Source organism: Oncorhynchus mykiss, unplaced genomic scaffold (assembly GCF_013265735.2).
Source record: "Oncorhynchus mykiss isolate Arlee unplaced genomic scaffold, USDA_OmykA_1.1 un_scaffold_426, whole genome shotgun sequence".
In the NCBI taxonomy this organism is placed as follows: Eukaryota; Metazoa; Chordata; class Actinopteri; order Salmoniformes; family Salmonidae; genus Oncorhynchus; species Oncorhynchus mykiss.
Window position 1 is genome coordinate 1 of NW_023493873.1, and position 15,566 is coordinate 15,566.

Genomic DNA, 15,566 nt, shown 5'->3' on the forward strand with positions numbered 1-15,566 from the left:
ATTTTTTCAACTGGATTTTACAAAGGTGCATGACATGCAGGCGCTAAAAAGTTGTCAGGAGGGGGTTTCAAACCATGCCTATAGGGGAGTCTGCGACCTGAATGACTTAATGGTTATTTTCAATGCAATCGAGTTTTTTCTTTTTCTTTTAGGGTTTAACAAGGTTTCTCACCTGTTACCTGTGGCTTGACTTTAGATGTGGCCAGTTCGATTACCCTGCAGACTATAAGAGTGTCTTCAGAATATGGCCAATTTGACATGAATTTAAAAATGCCTCAGATAGGACCAAAAAAGTGTCTGGAGCTTCCCGTCAGGGTAAGAGTGACAACAGGTTTCCACATGTCAAAATGGGGGAAATCTTAGCAAATGGCTTAATGGTTATTCATGAGAATCGTGTTGTTGTATTGTTGAGTGTATCATGGGATCTCACCTGAAATCTGTGGCTTGACTACAAACCTGTAACCTATGCTACTGTGGCCTATAGAGCTAGAAGGCTGGATAACCAGGTGTGTAAAGGTGTGAAGTGGGATAGATGGCCTGCAGTCCTATCCCAAATGGACAACTAATCCCTATGTACTTGCGGAGATCTGAGAGGATGCGATTGGTATAAGAAACACGACTAAACTTCAACCTCCGGAGGGGTCAAAAAAATGCATTTTCATTGTCGGCAGGATTTGAACCTGCGCAGGAAGATCCTAATGGATTTCTAGTCCATCACCTTAACCACTCGGCCACGACAACGTTGACAGAAGAAAACAGGCTTGTTAGGAGTGAATGGGCCAACAGGCATAGCCTACTGAAAGTGAAATTTAACAACTGAAAGATAATGCAGTAACTCATTATAATGCAATAACACAAAATGTTCCCCTCATTCATTTGTTATTAAGTCCAGCTGTTTTCTTATTTAACCTTGATCTTTGCTCAGCTCCAGAAGGTCTGCATTTGAGAGTGTTTATTATGAATTGTTATTTCACTGTGTGAAGTTGTTATTTCATAATTCTTATTATTACTGCTGAGCAGCATGACTCCTGAGAGGCACTAAAAAACTGTCAGAAGTGGGATTTGAACCCACGCCTCCATGGGAGACTGCGACCTGAACGCAGCGCCTTAGACCGCTCGGCCATCCTGACTACAGCACAGTAACTGGGTATCGGGTTAAAGTGTATGCGGTAAAAGTAGAAATATGAACAACGCTCTAAAATCACCACAGAGACCAGAACAACTATGCACGATACTGACTTGCACTTTCAATAGTCATTTGTTTTTATAAATTAAAAAGTCCAGTCATTGATTTAACCTCAATATGGCCTTCAATGGGAAAGAGTAGTAAATCGTCATTGAATGAGCGCTAAACTGGCATCAGAATATGGCCATTCTGATATAAATGATAAAATTCCTCAGATAAGACTGAAAAAGTGTCTGGAAATATCAGCAACCATCGGGGTAAGAGTGACAACGGGTCCACATGGGGGAAATCCTTACAAATGGCTTAATGAGTCATTTCAACGCAATCGTGTTATTATTTATTTTTAGGGTTTAACAAGGCAGCTCACCTGTGACTTGACATTAGATGCGGCGACTTTGATTACCCTGCAGACGATATTTTTGTTCTTCCCGCCAATACAATCCACTGACAACGACCGACGAGTTCTGCGTTCCGAGATTATTTTTGTTATTTGCCTGTTTGGGGCCCGCCTGTGAAATTGCGCGATTCTTGCAATTCTCTTTCAGCCTCTCATCAACTAGCTGTTTTTGCAGAATATTAAAAATATGATAGTTATTCACTACTCATATTAACTAGGTGTCATTTACGTTACCTTAAGTCATTTATTTTTCAACTGGATTTTACAAAGGTGCATGACATGCAGGCGCTAAAAAATTGTCAGGAGGGGGTTTCAAACCATGCCTATAGGGGAGTCTGCGACCTGAATGACTTAATGGTTATTTTCAATGCAATCGAGTTTTTCTTTTCTTTTAGGGTTTAACAAGGTTTTTCACCTGTTACCTGTGGCTTGACTTTAGATGTGGCCAGTTCGATTACCCTGCAGCCTAAGAGTGTCTTCAGAATATGGCCAATTTGACATGAATTTAAAAATGCCTCAGATAGGACGAAAAAAGTGTCCGGAGCTTCCCGTCAGGGTAAGAGTGACAACAGGTTTCCACATGTCAAAATGGGGGAAATCTTAGCAAATGGCTTCATGGTTATTCATGAGAATCGTGTTGTTGTATTGTTGAGTGTATCATGGGATCTCACCTGAAATCTGTGGCTTGACTACAAACCTGTAACCTATGCTACTGTGGCCTATAGAGCTAGAAGGCTGGATAACCAGGTGTGTAAAGGTGTGAAGTGGGACAGATGGCCTGCAGTCCTATCCCAAATGGACAACTAATCCCTATGTACTTGCGGAGATCTGAGAGGATGCGATTGGTATAAGAAACACGACTAAACTTCAACCTCCGGAGGGGTCAAAAAAATGCATTTTCGTTGTCGGCAGGATTTGAACCTGCACAGGAAGATCCTAATGGATTTCTAGACCATCGCCTTAACCACTCGGCCTCGACAACATTGACAGAAGAAAACAAGCTTGTTAGGAGTGAATGGGCCAACAGGCATAGCCTACAGAAAGTGAAATTTAACAACTGAAAGATAATGCAGTAACTCATTATAATGCAATAACACAAAATGTTCCCCTCATTCATTTGTTATTAAGTCCAGCTGTTTTCTTATTTAACCTTGATCTTTGCTCAGCTCCAGAAGGTCTGCATTTGAGAGTGTTTATTATGAATTGTTATTTCACTGTGTGAAGTTGTTATTTCATCATTCTTATTATTACTGCTGAGCAGCATGACTCCTGAGAGGCACTAAAAAACTGTCAGAAGTGGGATTTGAACCCACGCCTCCATGGAAGACTGCGACATGAACGCAGCGCCTTAGACCGCTCGGCCATCCTGACTACAGCACAGTAACTGGGTATCGGGTTAAAGTGTATGCGGTAAAAGTAGAAATATGAACAACGCTCTAAAATCACCACAGAGACCAGAACAACTATGCACGATACTGACTTGCACTTTCAATAGTCATTTGTTTTTATAAATTAAAAAGTCCAGTCATTGATTTAACCTCAATATGGCCTTCAATGGGAAAGAGTAGTAAATCGCCATTGAATGAGCGCTAAACTGGCATCAGAATATGGCCATTCTGATATAAATGATAAAATTCCTCAGATAAGACTGAAAAAGTGTCTGGAAATATCAGCAACCATCAGGGTAAGAGTGACAACAGGTCCACATGGGGGAAATCCTTACAAATGGCTTAATGGGTCATTTCAACGCAATCGTGTTATTATTTATTTTTAGGGTTTAACAAGGCAGCTCACCTGTGACTTGACATTAGATGCGGCGACTTCGATTACCCTGCAGACGATATTTTTGTTCTTCCCGCCAATACAATCCACTGACAACGACCGACGAGTTCTGCGTTCCGAGATTATTTTTGTTATTTGCCTGTTTGGGGCCCGCCTGTGAAATTGCGCGATTCTTGCAATTCTCTTTCAGCCTCTCATCAACTAGCTGTTTTTGCAGAATATTACAAATACGATAGTTATTCACTACTCATATTAACTAGGTGTCATTTACGTTACCTTAAGTCATTTATTTTTCAACTGGATTTTACAAAGGTGCATGACATGCAGGCGCTAAAAAGTTGTCAGGAGGGGGTTTCAAACCATGCCTATAGGGGAGTCTGCGACCTGAATGACTTAATGGTTATTTTCAATGCAATCGAGTTTTTTCTTTTTCTTTTAGGGTTTAACAAGGTTTCTCACCTGTTACCTGTGGCTTGACTTTAGATGTGGCCAGTTCGATTACCCTGCAGACTATAAGAGTGTCTTCAGAATATGGCCAATTTGACATGAATTTAAAAATGCCTCAGATAGGACCAAAAAAGTGTCTGGAGCTTCCCGTCAGGGTAAGAGTGACAACAGGTTTCCACATGTCAAAATGGGGGAAATCTTAGCAAATGGCTTAATGGTTATTCATGAGAATCGTGTTGTTGTATTGTTGAGTGTATCATGGGATCTCACCAGAAATCTGTGGCTTGACTACAAACCTGTCACCTATGCTACTGTGGCCTATAGAGCTAGAAGGCTGGATAACCAGGTGTGTAAAGGTGTGAAGTGGGATAGATGGCCTGCAGTCCTATCCAAAATGGACAACTAATCCCTATGTACTTGCGGAGATCTGAGAGGATGCGATTGGTATAAGAAACACGACTAAACTTCAACCTCCGGAGGGGTCAAAAAAATGCATTTTCGTTGTCGTCAGGATTTGAACCTGCGCAGGAAGATCCTAGTGGGTTTCTAGTCCATCGCCTTAACCACTCGGCCACGACAACGTTGACAGAACCAAACAGGCTTGTTAGGAGTGAATGGGCCAACAGGCATAGCCTACAGAAAGTGAAATTTAACAACTGAAAGATAATGCAGCAACTCATTATAATGCAATAACACAAAATGTTCCCCTCATTCATTTGTTATTAAGTCCAGCTGTTTTCTTATTTAACCTTGATCTTTGCTCAGCTCCAGAAGGTCTGCATTTGAGAGTGTTTATTATGAATTGTTATTTCACTGTGTGAAGTTGTTATTTCATCATTCTTATTATTACTGCTGAGCAGCATGACTCCTGAGAGGCACTAAAAAACTGTCAGAAGTGGGATTTGAACCCACGCCTCCATGGGAGACTGCGACCTGAACGCAGCGCCTTAGACCGCTCGGCCATCCTGACTACAGCACAGTAACTGGGTATCGGGTTAAAGTGTATGCGGTAAAAGTAGAAATATGAACAACGCTCTAAAATCACCACAGAGACCAGAACAACTATGCACGATACTGACTTGCACTTTCAATAGTCATTTGTTTTTATAAATTAAAAAGTCCAGTCATTGATTTAACCTCAATATGGCCTTCAATGGGAAAGAGTAGTAAATCGCCATTGAATGAGCGCTAAACTGGCATCAGAATATGGCCATTCTGATATAAATGATAAAATTCCTCAGATAAGACTGAAAAAGTGTCTGGAAATATCAGCAACCATCAGGGTAAGAGTGACAACAGGTCCACATGGGGGAAATCCTTACAAATGGCTTAATGGGTCATTTCAACGCAATCGTGTTATTATTTATTTTTAGGGTTTAACAAGGCAGCTCACCTGTGACTTGACATTAGATGCGGCGACTTCGATTACCCTGCAGACGATATTTTTGTTCTTCCCGCCAATACAATCCACTGACAACGACCGACGAGTTCTGCGTTCCGAGATTATTTTTGTTATTTGCCTGTTTGGGGCCCGCCTGTGAAATTGCGCGATTCTTGCAATTCTCTTTCAGCCTCTCATCAACTAGCTGTTTTTGCAGAATATTACAAATACGATAGTTATTCACTACTCATATTAACTAGGTGTCATTTACGTTACCTTAAGTCATTTATTTTTCAACTGGATTTTACAAAGGTGCATGACATGCAGGCGCTAAAAAGTTGTCAGGAGGGGGTTTCAAACCATGCCTATAGGGGAGTCTGCGACCTGAATGACTTAATGGTTATTTTCAATGCAATCAAGTTTTTTCTTTTTCTTTTAGGGTTTAACAAGGTTTCTCACCTGTTACCTGTGGCTTGACTTTAGATGTGGCCAGTTCGATTACCCTGCAGCCTAAGAGTGTCTTCAGAATATGGCCAATTTGACATGAATTTAAAAATGCCTCAGTTAGGACCAAAAAAGTGTCTGGAGCTTCCCGTCAGGGTAAGAGTGACAACAGGTTTCCACATGTCAAAATGGGGGAAATCTTAGCAAATGGCTTAATGGTTTTCATGAGAATCGTGTTGTTGTATTGTTGAGTGTATCATGGGATCTCACCTGAAATCTGTGGCTTGACTACAAACCTGTAACCTATGCTACTGTGGCCTATAGAGCTAGAAGGCTGGATAACCAGGTGTGTAAAGGTGTGAAGTGGGACAGATGGCCTGCAGTCCTATCCCAAATGGACAACTAATCCCTATGTACTTGCGGAGATCTGAGAGGATGCGATTGGTATAAGAAACACGACTAAACTTCAACCTCCGGAGGGGTCAAAAAAAACGCATTTTCGTTGTCGGCAGGATTTGAACCTGCGCAGGAAGATCCTAATGGATTTCTAGTCCATCGCCTTAACCACTCGGCCACGACAACATTGACAGAAGAAAACAAGCTTGTTAGGAGTGAATGGGCCAACAGGCATAGCCTACAGAAAGTGAAATTTAACAACTGAAAGATAATGCAGTAACTCATTATAATGCAATAACACAAAATGTTCCCCTCATTCATTTGTTATTAAGTCCAGCTGTTTTCTTATTTAACCTTGATCTTTGCTCAGCTCCAGAAGGTCTGCATTTGAGAGTGTTTATTATGAATTGTTATTTCACTGTGTGAAGTTGTTATTTCATCATTCTTATTATTACTGCTGAGCAGCATGCGGCACTAAAAAACTGTCAGAAGTGGGATTTGAACCCACGCCTCCATGGGAGACTGCGACCTGAACGCAGCGCCTTAGACCGCTCGGCCATCCTGACTACAGCACAGTAACTGGGTATCGGGTTAAAGTGTATGCGGTAAAAGTAGAAATATGAACAACGCTCTAAAATCCCCACAGAGACCAGAACAACTATGCACGATACTGACTTGCACTTTCAATAGTCATTTGTTTTTATAAATTAAAAAGTCCAGTCATTGATTTAACCTCAATATGGCCTTCAATGGGAAAGAGTAGTAAATCGTCATTGAATGAGCGCTAAACTGGCATCAGAATATGGCCATTCTGATATAAATGATAAAATTCCTCAGATAAGACTGAAAAAGTGTCTGGAAATATCAGCAACCATCAGGGTAAGAGTGACAACAGGTCCACATGGGGGAAATCCTTACAAATGGCTTAATGAGTCATTTCAACGCAATCGTGTTATTATTTATTTTCAGGGTTTAACAAGGCAGCTCACCTGTGATTTGACATTAGATGCGGCGACTTTGATTACCCTGCAGACGATATTTTTGTTCTTCCTGCCAATACAATCCACTGACAACGACCGACGAGTTCTGCGTTCCGAGATTATTTTTGTTATTTGCCTGTTTGGGGCCCGCCTGTGAAATTGCGCGATTCTTGCAATTCTCTTTCAGCCTCTCATCAACTAGCTGTTTTTGCAGAATATTACAAATACGATAGTTATTCACTACTCATATTAACTAGGTGTCATTTACGTTACCTTAAGTCATTTATTTTTCAACTGGATTTTACAAAGGTGCATGACATGCAGGCGCTAAAAAGTTGTCAGGAGGGGGTTTCAAACCATGCCTATAGGGGAGTCTGCGACCTGAATGACTTAATGGTTATTTTCAATGCAATCAAGTTTTTTCTTTTTCTTTTAGGGTTTAACAAGGTTTCTCACCTGTTACCTGTGGCTTGACTTTAGATGTGGCCAGTTCGATTACCCTGCAGCCTAAGAGTGTCTTCAGAATATGGCCAATTTGACATGAATTTAAAAATGCCTCAGTTAGGACCAAAAAAGTGTCTGGAGCTTCCCGTCAGGGTAAGAGTGACAACAGGTTTCCACATGTCAAAATGGGGGAAATCTTAGCAAATGGCTTCATGGTTTTCATGAGAATCGTGTTGTTGTATTGTTGAGTGTATCATGGGATCTCACCTGAAATCTGTGGCTTGACTACAAACCTGTAACCTATGCTACTGTGGCCTATAGAGCTAGAAGGCTGGATAACCAGGTGTGTAAAGGTGTGAAGTGGGACAGATGGCCTGCAGTCCTATCCCAAATGGACAACTAATCCCTATGTACTTGCGGAGATCTGAGAGGATGCGATTGGTATAAGAAACACGACTAAACTTCAACCTCCGGAGGGGTCAAAAAAATGCATTTTCATTGTCGGCAGGATTTGAACCTGCGCAGGAAGATCCTAATGGATTTCTAGTCCATCGCCTTAACCACTCGGCCACGACAACATTGACAGAAGAAAACAAGCTTGTTAGGAGTGAATGGGCCAACAGGCATAGCCTACAGAAAGTGAAATTTAACAACTGAAAGATAATGCAGTAACTCATTATAATGCAATAACTCATTATAATGCAATAACACAAAATGTTCCCCTCATTCATTTGTTATTAAGTCCAGCTGTTTTCTTATTTAACCTTGATCTTTGCTCAGCTCCAGAAGGTCTGCATTTGAGAGTGTTTATTATGAATTGTTATTTCACTGTGTGAAGTTGTTATTTCATCATTCTTATTATTACTGCTGAGCAGCATGACTCCTGAGAGGCACTAAAAAACTGTCAGAAGTGGGATTTGAACCCACGCCTCCATGGGAGACTGCGACCTGAACGCAGCGCCTTAGACCGCTCGGCCATCCTGACTACAGCACAGTAACTGGGTATCGGGTTAAAGTGTATGCGGTAAAAGTAGAAATATGAACAACGCTCTAAAATCACCACAGAGACCAGAACAACTATGCACGATACTGACTTGCACTTTCAATAGTCATTTGTTTTTATAAATTAAAAAGTCCAGTCATTGATTTAACCTCAATATGGCCTTCAATGGGAAAGAGTAGTAAATCGTCATTGAATGAGCGCTAAACTGGCATCAGAATATGGCCATTCTGATATAAATGATAAAATTCCTCAGATAAGACTGAAAAAGTGTCTGGAAATATCAGCAACCATCAGGGTAAGAGTGACAACAGGTCCACATGGGGGAAATCCTTACAAATGGCTTAATGAGTCATTTCAACGCAATCGTGTTATTATTTATTTTCAGGGTTTAACAAGGCAGCTCACCTGTGATTTGACATTAGATGCGGCGACTTTGATTACCCTGCAGACAATATTTTTGTTCTTCCCGAAAATACAATCCACTGACAACGACCGACGAGTTCTGCGTTCCTAGATTATTTTTGTTATTTGCCTGTTTGGGGCCCGCCTGTGAAATTGCGCGATTCTTGCAATTCTCTTTCAGCCTCTCATCAACTAGCTGTTTTTGCAGAATATTACAAATACGATAGTTATTCACTACTCATATTAACTAGGTGTCATTTACGTTACCTTAAGTCATTTATTTTTCAACTGGATTTTACAAAGGTGCATGACATGCAGGCGCTAAAAAGTTGTCAGGAGGGGGTTTCAAACCATGCCTATAGGGGAGTCTGCGACCTGAATGACTTAATGGTTATTTTCAATGCAATTGAGTTTTTTCTTTTTCTTTTAGGGTTTAACAAGGTTTCTCACCTGTTACCTGTGGCTTGACTTTAGATGTGGCCAGTTCGATTACCCTGCAGACTATAAGAGTGTCTTCAGAATATGGCCAATTTGACATGAATTTAAAAATGCCTCAGATAGGACCAAAAAAGTGTCTGGAGCTTCCCGTCAGGGTAAGAGTGACAACAGGTTTCCACCTGTCAAAATGGGGGAAATCTTAGCAAATGGCTTAATGGTTATTCATGAGAATCGTGTTGTTGTATTGTTGAGTGTATCATGGGATCTCACCTGAAATCTGTGGCTTGACTACAAACCTGTAACCTATGCTACTGTGGCCTATAGAGCTAGAAGGCTGGATAACCAGGTGTGTAAAGGTGTGAAGTGGGATAGATGGCCTGCAGTCCTATCCCAAATGGACAACTAATCCCTATGTACTTGCGGAGATCTGAGAGGATGCGATTGGTATAAGAAACACGACTAAACTTCAACCTCCGGAGGGGTCAAAAAAATGCATTTTCGTTGTCGGCAGGATTTGAACCTACGCAGGAAGATCCTAATGGATTTCTAGTCCATCGCCTTAACCACTCGGCCACGACAACGTTGACAGAAGAAAACAGGCTTGTTAGGAGTGAATGGGCCAACAGGCATAGCCTACAGAAAGTGAAATTTAACAACTGAAAGATAATGCAGTAACTCATTATAATGCAATAACACAAAATGTTCCCCTCATTCATTTGTTATTAAGTCCAGCTGTTTTCTTATTTAACCTTGATCTTTGCTCATCTCCAGAAGGTCTGCATTTGAGAGTGTTTATTATGAATTGTTATTTCACTGTGTGAAGTTGTTATTTCATCATTCTTATTATTACTGCTGAGCAGCATGACTCCTGAGAGGCACTAAAAAACTGTCAGAAGAGGGATTGAACCCACGCCTCCATGGGAGACTGCGAGCTGAACGCAGCGCCTTAGACCGCTCGGCCATCCTGACTACAGCACAGTAACTGGGTATCGGGTTAAAGTGTATGCGGTAAAAGTAGAAATATGAACAACGCTCTAAAATCACCACAGAGACCAGAACAACTATGCACGATACTGACTTGCACTTTCAATAGTCATTTGTTTTTATAAATTAAAAAGTCCAGTCATTGATTTAACCTCAATATGGCCTTCAATGGGAAAGAGTAGTAAATCGTCATTGAATGAGCGCTAAACTGGCATCAGAATATGGCCATTCTGATATAAATGATAAAATTCCTCAGATAAGACTGAAAAAGTGTCTGGAAATATCAGCAACCATCAGGGTAAGAGTGACAACAGGTCCACATGGGGGAAATCCTTACAAATGGCTTAATGAGTCATTTCAACGCAATCGTGTTATTATTTATTTTCAGGGTTTAACAAGGCAGCTCACCTGTGATTTGACATTAGATGCGGCGACTTTGATTACCCTGCAGACGATATTTTTGTTCTTCCCGCCAATACAATCCACTGACAACGACCGACAAGTTCTGCGTTCCTAGATTATTTTTGTTATTTGCCTGTTTGGGGCCCGCCTGTGAAATTGCGCGATTCTTGCAATTCTCTTTCAGCCTCTCATCAACTAGCTGTTTTTGCAGAATATTACAAATACGATAGTTATTCACTACTCATATTAACTAGGTGTCATTTACGTTACCTTAAGTCATTTATTTTTCAACTGGATTTTACAAAGGTGCATGACATGCAGGCGCTAAAAAGTTGTCAGGAGGGGGTTTCAAACCATGCCTATAGGGGAGTCTGCGACCTGAATGACTTAATGGTTATTTTCAATGCAATCAAGTTTTTTCTTTTTCTTTTAGGGTTTAACAAGGTTTCTCACCTGTTACCTGTGGCTTGACTTTAGATGTGGCCAGTTCGATTACCCTGCAGCCTAAGAGTGTCTTCAGAATATGGCCAATTTGACATGAATTTAAAAATGCCTCAGTTAGGACCAAAAAAGTGTCTGGAGCTTCCCGTCAGGGTAAGAGTGACAACAGGTTTCCACATGTCAAAATGGGGGAAATCTTAGCAAATGGCTTAATGGTTATTCATGAGAATCGTGTTGTTGTATTGTTGAGTGTATCATGGGATCTCACCTGAAATCTGTGGCTTGACTACAAACCTGTAACCTATGCTACTGTGGCCTATAGAGCTAGAAGGCTGGATAACCAGGTGTGTAAAGGTGTGAAGTGGGACAGATGGCCTGCAGTCCTATCCCAAATGGACAACTAATCCCTATGTACTTGCAGAGATCTGAGAGGATGCGATTGGTATAAGAAACACGACTAAACTTCAACCTCCGGAGGGGTCAAAAAAATGCATTTTCGTTGTCGGCAGGATTTGAACCTGCGCAGGAAGATCCTAATGGATTTCTAGTCCATCGCCTTAACCACTCGGCCACGACAACGTTGACAGAAGAAAACAAGCTTGTTAGGAGTGAATGGGCCAACAGGCATAGCCTACAGAAAGTGAAATTTAACAACTGAAAGATAATGCAGTAACTCATTATAATGCAATAACACAAAATGTTCCCCTCATTCATTTGTTATTAAGTCCAGCTGTTTTCTTATTTAACCTTGATCTTTGCTCAGCTCCAGAAGGTCTGCATTTGAGAGTGTTTATTATGAATTGTTATTTCACTGTGTGAAGTTGTTATTTCATCATTCTTATTATTACTGATGAGCAGCATGACTCCTGAGAGGCACTAAAAAACTTTCAGAAGTGGGATTTGAACCCACGCCTCCATGGGAGACTGCAACCTGAACGCAGCGCCTTAGACCGCTCGGCCATCCTGACTACAGCACAGTAACTGGGTATCGGGTTAAAGTGTATGCGGTAAAAGTAGAAATATGAACAACACTCTAAAATCACCACAGAGACCAGAACAACTATGCACGATGCTGACTTGCACTTTCAATAGTCATTTGTTTTTATAAATTAAAAAGTCCAGTCATTGATTTAACCTCAATATGGCCTTCAATGGGAAAGAGTAGTAAATCGTCATTGAATGAGCGCTAAACTGGCATCAGAATATGGCCATTCTGATATAAATGATAAAATTCCTCAGATAAGACTGAAAAAGTGTCTGGAAATATCAGCAACCATCAGGGTAAGAGTGACAACAGGTCCACATGGGGGAAATCCTTACAAATGGCTTAATGAGTCATTTCAACGCAATCGTGTTATTATTTATTTTCAGGGTTTAACAAGGCAGCTCACCTGTGATTTGACATTAGATGCGGCGACTTTGATTACCCTGCAGACGATATTTTTGTTCTTCCCGCCAATACAATCCACTGACAACGACCGACGAGTTCTGCGTTCCGAGATTATTTTTGTTATTTGCCTGTTTGGGGCCCGCCTGTGAAATTGCGCGATTCTTGCAATTCTCTTTCAGCCTCTCATCAACTAGCTGTTTTTGCAGAATATTACAAATACGATAGTTATTCACTACTCATATTAACTAGGTGTCATTTACGTTACCTTAAGTCATTTATTTTTCAACTGGATTTTACAAAGGTGCATGACATGCAGGCGCTAAAAAGTTGTCAAGAGGGGGTTTCAAACCATGCCTATAGGGGAGTCTGCGACCTGAATGACTTAATGGTTATTTTCAATGCAATCAAGTTTTTTCTTTTTCTTTTAGGGTTTAACAAGGTTTCTCACCTGTTACCTGTGGCTTGACTTTAGATGTGGCCAGTTCGATTACCCTGCAGCCTAAGAGTGTCTTCAGAATATGGCCAATTTGACATGAATTTAAAAATGCCTCAGTTAGGACCAAAAAAGTGTCTGGAGCTTCCCGTCAGGGTAAGAGTGACAACAGGTTTCCACATGTCAAAATGGGGGAAATCTTAGCAAATGGCTTAATGGTTATTCATGAGAATCGTGTTGTTGTATTGTTGAGTGTATCATGGGATCTCACCTGAAATCTGTGGCTTGACTACAAACGTGTAACCTATGCTACTGTGGCCTATAGAGCTAGAAGGCTGGATAACCAGGTGTGTAAAGGTGTGAAGTGGGACAGATGGCCTGCAGTCCTATCCCAAATGGACAACTAATCCCTATGTACTTGCGGAGATCTGAGAGGATGCGATTGGTATAAGAAACACGACTAAACTTCAACCTCCGGAGGGGTCAAAAAAATGCATTTTCGTTGTCGGCAGGATTTGAACCTGCGCAGGAAGATCCTAATGGATTTCTAGTCCATCGCCTTAACCACTCGGCCACGACAACGTTGACAGAAGAAAACAAGCTTGTTAGGAGTGAATGGGCCAACAGGCATAGCCTACAGAAAGTGAAATTTAACAACTGAAAGATAATGCAGTAACTCATTATAATGCAATAACACAAAATGTTCCCCTCATTCATTTGTTATTAAGTCCAGCTGTTTTCTTATTTAACCTTGATCTTTGCTCAGCTCCAGAAGGACTGCATTTGAGAGTGTTTATTATGAATTGTTATTTCACTGTGTGAAGTTGTTATTTCATCATTCTTATTATTACTGCTGAGCAGCATGACTCCTGAGAGGCACTAAAAAACTGTCAGAAGTGGGATTTGAACCCACGCCTCCATGGGAGACTGCGACCTGAACGCAGCGCCTTAGACCGCTCGGCCATCCTGACTACAGCACAGTAACTGGGTATCGGGTTAAAGTGTATGCGGTAAAAGTAGAAATATGAACAACGCTCTAAAATCACCACAGAGACCAGAACAACTATGCACGATACTGACTTGCACTTTCAATAGTCATTTGTTTTTATAAATTAAAAAGTCCAGTCATTGATTTAACCTCAATATGGCCTTCAATGGGAAAGAGTAGTAAATCGTCATTGAATGAGCGCTAAACTGGCATCAGAATATGGCCATTCTGATATAAATGATAAAATTCCTCAGATAAGACTGAAAAAGTGTCTGGAAATATCAGCAACCATCAGGGTAAGAGTGACAACAGGTCCACATGGGGGAAATCCTTACAAATGGCTTAATGAGTCATTTCAACGCAATCGTGTTATTATTTATTTTCAGGGTTTAACAAGGCAGCTCACCTGTGATTTGACATTAGATGCGGCGACTTTGATTACCCTGCAGACGATATTTTTGTTCTTCCCGCCAATAAAATCCACTGACAACGACCGACGAGTTCTGCGTTCCGAGATTATTTTTGTTATTTGCCTGTTTGGGGCCCGCCTGTGAAATTGCGCGATTCTTGCAATTCTCTTTCAGCCTCTCATCAACTAGCTGTTTTTGCAGAATATTACAAATACGATAGTTATTCACTACTCATATTAACTAGGTGTCATTTACGTTACCTTAAGTCATTTATTTTTCAACTGGATTTTACAAAGGTGCATGACATGCAGGCGCTAAAAAGTTGTCAGGAGGGGGTTTCAAACCATGCCTATAGGGGAGTCTGCGACCTGAATGACTTAATGGTTATTTTCAATGCAATTGAGTTTTTTCTTTTTCTTTTAGGGTTTAACAAGGTTTCTCACCTGTTACCTGTGGCTTGACTTTAGATGTGGCCAGTTCGATTACCCTGCAGACTATAAGAGTGTCTTCAGAATATGGCCAATTTGACATGAATTTAAAAATGCCTCAGATAGGACCAAAAAAGTGTCTGGAGCTTCCCGTCAGGGTAAGAGTGACAACAGGTTTCCACATGTCAAAATGGGGGAAATCTTAGCAAATGGCTTAATGGTTATTCATGAGAATCGTGTTGTTGTATTGTTGAGTGTATCATGGGATCTCACCTGAAATCTGTGGCTTGACTACAAACCTGTAACCTATGCTACTGTGGCCTATAGAGCTAGAAGGCTGGATAACCAGGTGTGTAAAGGTGTGAAGTGGGATAGATGGCCTGCGGTCCTATCCCAAATGGACAACTAATCCCTATGTACTTGCGGAGATCTGAGAGGATGCGATTGGTATAAGAAACACGACTAAACTTCAACCTCCGGAGGGGTCAAAAAAATGCATTTTCATTGTCGGCAGGATTTGAACCTACGCAGGAAGATCCTAATGGATTTCTAGTCCATCACCTTAACCACTCGGCCACGACAACATTGACAAAAGAAAACAGGCTTGTTAGGAGTGAATGGGCCAACAGGCATAGCCTACAGAAAGTGAAATTTAACAACTGAAAGATAATGCAGTAACTCATTATAATGCAATAACACAAAATGTTCCCCTCATTCATTTGTTATTAAGTCCAGCTGTTTTCTTATTTAACCTTGATCTTTGCTCAGCTCCAGAAGGTCTGCATTTGAG

The 15,566-nt window shown here is 41.0% G+C and overlaps 9 non-coding genes across 9 annotated transcripts; all 9 read right to left on the minus strand.

Moving 5' to 3' along the window:
* Nucleotides 1-1,047: 1,047 nt before the first annotated feature.
* On the minus strand, nucleotides 1,048-1,130 carry trnal-cag. The gene has a single exon. It is a non-coding gene; the product is annotated as a tRNA-Leu (tRNA).
* Nucleotides 1,131-4,699: 3,569 nt separating this feature from the next.
* trnal-cag lies at nucleotides 4,700-4,782 on the minus strand. The gene has a single exon. It is a non-coding gene; the product is annotated as a tRNA-Leu (tRNA).
* Nucleotides 4,783-6,137: 1,355 nt separating this feature from the next.
* trnas-aga lies at nucleotides 6,138-6,219 on the minus strand. Its single transcript has one exon. It is a non-coding gene; the product is annotated as a tRNA-Ser (tRNA).
* A 297-nt stretch (nucleotides 6,220-6,516) lies between these two features.
* On the minus strand, nucleotides 6,517-6,599 carry trnal-cag. The gene has a single exon. It is a non-coding gene; the product is annotated as a tRNA-Leu (tRNA).
* A 1,760-nt stretch (nucleotides 6,600-8,359) lies between these two features.
* On the minus strand, nucleotides 8,360-8,442 carry trnal-cag. Its single transcript has one exon. It is a non-coding gene; the product is annotated as a tRNA-Leu (tRNA).
* Nucleotides 8,443-9,799: 1,357 nt separating this feature from the next.
* Nucleotides 9,800-9,881, minus strand: trnas-aga. Its single transcript has one exon. It is a non-coding gene; the product is annotated as a tRNA-Ser (tRNA).
* A 1,743-nt stretch (nucleotides 9,882-11,624) lies between these two features.
* Nucleotides 11,625-11,706, minus strand: trnas-aga. The gene has a single exon. It is a non-coding gene; the product is annotated as a tRNA-Ser (tRNA).
* A 1,744-nt stretch (nucleotides 11,707-13,450) lies between these two features.
* trnas-aga lies at nucleotides 13,451-13,532 on the minus strand. The gene has a single exon. It is a non-coding gene; the product is annotated as a tRNA-Ser (tRNA).
* A 306-nt stretch (nucleotides 13,533-13,838) lies between these two features.
* On the minus strand, nucleotides 13,839-13,921 carry trnal-cag. Its single transcript has one exon. It is a non-coding gene; the product is annotated as a tRNA-Leu (tRNA).
* Nucleotides 13,922-15,566: the final 1,645 nt, after the last annotated feature.